Genomic DNA, 6,615 nt, shown 5'->3' on the forward strand with positions numbered 1-6,615 from the left:
TTTTTAAGATGTGAGAGAATGTGAACTGTGGTTTGCTCGTCTGAAGATTTAAACAAATGTGATTCTCCCCTCAGGCGGCCTGTGCTTCGTATCATGAAATGTCAAGAATCAGAGGCTTGGTGGATTAACTTATCTGCCTTTAATTGTGACATTATCGGCAGCACTGCAAATTCAGCTGAGGAATGTTTTGAGCTCGCCAAAGCCCTCAGGAAGATAGGGCAGCAACTGCCAACTTGTGGTTCTCTTTCGATCATATTGCCTCAGAGCAACCACACACATACACACATTTTCTGTAATTTCATACTTGCATGAATAGAGTTCCTAGTAATCATTAAAAGACTATAAATAACTGCTGTTGCCCTGAAAAGCAGCAATTAACAATTATCTTGTAACAGTTTCTGTAAAACACTTTTTTTCCTTGCAGATAATGTAGTGAATTATTAAGTTGCTTTCTTTTTGGGAAGAAATTATGACAGACAGGAGGTCTGCTTATCCCTAAATTTGAACACCAGCTGGAGTTTATCTCCTCTAATGTTGAACAGGCTCTGAACTCAGTCATGAACTGAGAATAATCACAAACCCTTGACATCAGAGGGCTGCAAGTCCAGAGAGGAAAGCAATTTACACAACAGTAAATATATAAATACAAATTAACTTCTCATCTTCCTCCACTTCTCCTTTCTACTTGGACAGATTCATCCTCAGTCATGTAAATTGAAATCCAAAATAATCAAAAAGAAATTTCCATAGCTGCTCTTTCCCTGAATTGACCAGACAAATCACGCCCAGGGACCGTATGCTGTGGTGTTGCGTGACTCTCAGACAGTTGTCTATATAATTAGTCCAGTATGGCTCATCAGTCTTTGGAAACAAAGCGGCCCGCAGATCGGAGAAAGATGCATTGTGAGATGACAATTCACTGTAACCGCCTAGATAAAAAAGTAACTTTTTATATCCAGGGAGCTCTTTTCACCGGCAGTTTTATTAATCACAATATCCCTGTCAGGTGACTTCTCATCTTAGAGGATTTGCAGACATAGGGGGCAGATTTTTATCCTGTGATGTTGCACCTGCAGAATGTACATTTAAAAAAATAAATAAAAAATATATTCATATCTCAGAGTAGTTTTCCAAATCATGAAACCGTCTCGTATTATACCGTACATTTGTCACTCTAGTTTGCAGCAAGGGCAGGATCAGACTCTAAGACCATGTACAAAACACGCTTTGCACCCTCATAAGCCTGTCAAACCTAGATTCTCCAAAGATATAGTAAAACAACAAATAAGGGAAGTCTTTTGAATCTGCACTCTCCGCCATCTAATCAGTAATGAAAATCTACTGAGGGTTTTTCTCCAGGTGGCAGGTGATACCAGCCCTGCTTCTGACGTCCCCTTGGAGCTCTCTGTCCCACTGATAGTGTTTAATGTCTCTTCAATACTCAGAAACCTTCTTAAGTTTGACTTCCCACCTTTAACTTTGCCGCACTCGTTGATGTGGATTGGTATGTGCTACAGATAGAGGTGAATTGGTAGAGGCATGCCAGCATTTCACATGCTTCAATGCACTTAAAAATCCCAATCTCCTGGTCGCAGAGTGTACTATTCTTCAGGAGTGTTTTTTACCTCAGTATGCAGAAGATATGACAATCATTCACCCTTCCGTTATTATAACTCAACTCAGAAATCAACAGTCAAAACAAGCTTAATGGAGGAGGTGTTGTATCCAAACTGGGTAACTGCTCTCTTTACCTGTAATATTGTTGCAGTTATCAGACGTTTAATCTGTCTGAACAGTGGCATGTAGTTTGGAAATGGCTGATTTGTTTCTTATGGATGCAGTTGTTTTTTTTAAGAGCTAGGGGCTGAGCATGCCGCGGCTTGGCCTGGCTGACAGACAGTGAGACAGAGAAATGTGACTTCACAGATGAAAGATAAGGAAATGTTGTCTGTGGGAGAAGACAGACTCAAAAAAACAGACACAAGGTGTGTTTAAAAGCTCACAAAGCTGTGCTGGGAAGGGAAAGAGCTGAAGATCAATGTCTGCCGGAAACCAGCTCACTGTATCTTTCACTAAATTCATAATATTTTTTTCCGCCTTGATACAAGTAGTGAGATGTTTTAAGATACAAGAGAAGTGCACTTTTAAAAACAGGTTTGCATTTGTTATAAAAACACGATTTTCTTTACCTGTAACAGAAGAACTTAAACTCTTAAACCCCTTTGCTATAGAAGTAGGTTTTCATTTGTGCACTGAACTGTTTAATTTTTCCTCGTAACTATTCAATGTGTGTATGTCGACACATTCCTTAGAACACAATAAAACAAATCTCTCTACAACTTCCCCCCTATAGAGAACATGATCTGATTTATTTTTGGAGCACAATGTTGCATAGCTTTGCATATTAGTGGAGAAAATATGATCTTCTTGAAAGGTAGGGGAAATTATATATTTTGTTATTGGCAACAAATCTTGTGAAAAGACCAAAATCAGCAGTGTATTAGATCAGAAGCTTTCCAACATCCCTAGCTAGCTGTGTCTGGCTCTCAGCCCCCAACAATATTAGATGTATTTTCTTGAAGAAGTAAATCTTTAAAAAAAAGTCTCAATTATATCCTTTTTTCAGGCTCAGTACATTCATAACAAACAGCTCTGTACTGTGGTTTTAGTAAATGTTTCACAAATATAAGTAAATGTGCATTTTTGGGGGACTATTTTCAGTGGTGGATCAATACACATTGGTGTACTAGTGAGTATTTCCTGCTGTGGATGTAGGATTGATTCAAAAATAAACAACAGCGCCCATGGTCATTGTAATGAAGAAACCAAATGCAACTGTGTTGCTCATTGATGTGTTATCTAAAGTGTTTGGACTATGGCGATCTATATCAGTCTTTGTCTATACAGGACATAGTCTTTACAGAAGATCAATTCAGTGTTGGTTTTAGTCTTTTAATAAGATTGGTTTACTATAATAAAATATAGAACATCACCAGACCTCATATCTGGTCACATCAGCATTTAGCCACAAGATCAGTTCATTCCAATTAGGGCTGGGTAATATGGAGAAAATCAAATATCATGATATTTTTGACCAAATACCTTAATATCGATACCAAGGATATTGTATGTTGTACATTGGTGCTTTCACAAACTACTTACACAATAAGATGTATGATAAATAAAGGACATAATGACTTAAGTGGGTAAAGGCAAATAATAAAACAGAACAGTCTGGTAAGTTTAGAAAATGACATCATATTACTGTAATGCATCCTTTAAAACCAGGAAAAGACACCACTTATGCCACATTACAATATTACAATATCCAAAATCTAAAACGATGTCTAGTCTCATATCACAATATCAACATATTATTAATAAATTGCCCAGCTCTAATTCCAATGGTCTCTCCATTATTAGTGATGGCTAGCGGCGTAAAGTGAATCTGTTCACATTTTTCACATTGAGTCAAACTTTGGTAAATTTAATTTTGACCTGCAAATTCGAACAATAACAAGCCATCTTGGCAGTGCTGACCTATTAGCGAACGGAGACACAGACATAAGCGCCTCAGCAATGGAGCAAGACAATTTTCAAAAGAAGAATTTTTGGCAACTGACAAAAACAAGTACAAAATCACATATTTTTGCACCAAGAAACATGCCGTTAGGCATCCCCTGTGATCAGTGATTTCATCCAATTACTGGTTATATCTCAGGCTAATTTGCTGCCCTGCTCTCTCTCTCTCGCCCCACACAACAACAGACTAACCTAAAACAGTGTTTCCCAAACCTTTAATAGAGCATGCACCCCTTGTCCAGCATATTGTTCATCCAGTCCTGCTTTACCACAACTGGCTCAAATCAGTGCCAGTCTGAGGTCAGCACAGCAGGGTTAGGGTTAGGGTTAGCTAAGGCTGTTTCTCAGGTAGAGCAGGGTTGGATGGGATGAGAAACATTTTGGACAGGGATAGGCTACTCCAGGAGCAGTTACTATGTTAAGTAGTGCAGGTGGCTGTTTCTGGACCTAATCCAAGAGGTTAGGAGGTGTAGAAAGGCAGGAAATTTGTTTTAAACTACAATTCTTTTTCAGGGGAAGGACCCCTATATAACCTTGCCAATTATGTATCTTTCCAAGTTTGTTGTCCCATTTCAAAACAAAACCAGCCGCCCATGGACACAGATACAGAATGAATCTTAATAATAACAGATATCCTTAGAGCCGATGACTGCAGCATGTTGACAAGGGAATATATAATGAATGCATTAAACATCATTACATAGTCTAAAACATTATGGTGATTATTATGGTGGAACATTAAACAGCTCGCATGTCTTTCGTTTTTACAGTGATGGATTTTTGTCATACTTACAGGCAGTGTAATGGTGTACTGCTTCTTAAGGCTGGAAGAGTTTGAAATGTCACCGCAAATAAATGGAGGAAAAACAACTTTTCTTTTTACGACTGACTTTTCCAGTTGAACGTAAGCAAGTAAAGGAAAGTGAGGGTTACTTAAAGAACAAAAAGGGGAAACTCAGTGTTTTGAAGTCACTGTTCTTTTGTGTCTTATCTATCTGTAAAATCTCTCTTTGATGTCTTGTCACCTTCCCCCATTACAAATTCTCTTTGCTCTTACCGAGAAGAAAAACTCCACAACCCTTTATTTTAAAATTCCCCTTTTTTATTTTTCCGATATGTGCAATTGAAGTAAATTATTCATGCTCGCACAGACTATAAAGTTTAAGCAGATCTGGTGACTATTTCCCCAGCTGCTATTGTTATGAACAAAAAGAGGAAAAGGGCAAGAAAAGGCAACTTCATTAATGCCACATTATATTTTATGGTGGACTTGGAACTTGAAGAACCCTGAGCATAATTTGTTTCTGTTTTATGTTAGCCACCCCAGTCCCCACCTGCCTCGGTTGGGGTAGATAAAGGGCATTTCTCGACATGAGCTTTAAGACCCATTAAAACAGGCATAAGTACCTCAATGAAATGCAGACAGAAAGCACCTGACAGTCGAGTAAAAGCTCATATTCCTTAAATGATTTTCTCTACTATGTGGTTTGCTTACTTGAAAAATAGTAGGACACAATATTTATTAGTGGCATGGAAAAATAGTTTGTAAAAGTTAAAGCGTAAGTGATGCTTTTCTGCCATTAAAGTCTACTTGACATTCAGAAAAAGAAATATGGTTGTTCCTTTGTGCTGTGACCATTTTAAAGAAGTTAAATACGACTGTGAAGAGTTTGAAAGAAGCAAAGAGACAAGAAAGACAAACAAAAATGGAAATGGAGTCAGCGAAGAATATGCTGTCCTTTGTACTTTTGGCATGTTGGCAGCACTTGATGAATGGACGTCTCTTCACAGGGAACGCCTGACCTCTTTCAGTTACGTAGCAACTAGACGTTTGGTGTTAGGAATTGTATTTCACATCATTTTTATCTGTGAATGCACACAGCAATAAATCTCAAACAGACGTGTGTTCCATTAAAGAAGAAGGATAACGTTTTCCTAACTCTTTCTCTCTTAACTCTTCGGCTTATGTTTGGGGTCAATTGAACAGTTCCTGCTATTTGGTTTCACTAACTGCCAGACATTGTTTTTCTGGCATTAGATCTGACACAGTTCAACAAATGGCGAATGCCTCAGTATAAACTCTTCCCACCAACCCACAAAACACATGTACACACACAGCCACTCTAGCATATCAACACTGTGAGGCTGGAGTCTTTCACACCACAGCCAAGCCTTTTAGTGCCGTGATGTTGACACGTAGCTACATACAATTAACACATTTTTACTGTAACAAATCACTAAAACATTTGTTGATGCTTTATTTTGAGAAGAAGGGAAGACATCTAAATGAAGTCTAAAAATGCCTCTAGCTAAAAAGCAGAATTTTTAAAATAAATCGCTGACTTTGATTCAGTTGCTTCAGGGGACCTTTGAAAATAATTATAAGAAAATGTTTTGTGGCTGTAGCTTCCCCACAGATTTGACCACGTTGGATTCCCTGTGTTCTATTATTTTATAGTGCAGTAATCATGTTCTTCACTCCAAACTGCTTCAAATTAACACTTTATAAGGAAAAGTTTGATAAATAGCAAGTATAGAAAAAAGAAACTTTAAAGTAAAGTCATATTTGGTTACTAAAAATCAGTGCACTCCCATTAGAAGCACGCTTCAAAAGTATTCCTACTTCTAAGTTGTTCATTCAGCTCTTTGATGTCATGAGTTATGAGTGTGACACTGGTGACCAAGCTGATATTCATACTTCTCCGCAATGTGGATCTCGCTGATGGCTGTTGGCATCCGTTTCTTCTGCTTCAGGTTTCAACTTTTGGAATACATTTAACATTCCTATCAAACCATTTAAGCACACTACAAACTTCAGAGATGAAACCAAAGACACCTACCTCACCACCCTGCTCACAGAAATTTGGGTCAGCAATCTGGTTGGGCAGCCCAGTATATCTAGAAAATATATCCATATTGGTTGTTTCTGCACCACACAATTTCCGCTGGTGCCAATGCTGTGAAAATGATCGGTATTGAGGCTGCGTTTGGATGGGTGTGTGTAGCACGTCCGACTTTTGTTCAGGAGATGAG

This window comes from Etheostoma spectabile, chromosome 10, assembly GCF_008692095.1.
Source record: "Etheostoma spectabile isolate EspeVRDwgs_2016 chromosome 10, UIUC_Espe_1.0, whole genome shotgun sequence".
Classification (NCBI taxonomy): domain Eukaryota; kingdom Metazoa; phylum Chordata; class Actinopteri; order Perciformes; family Percidae; genus Etheostoma; species Etheostoma spectabile.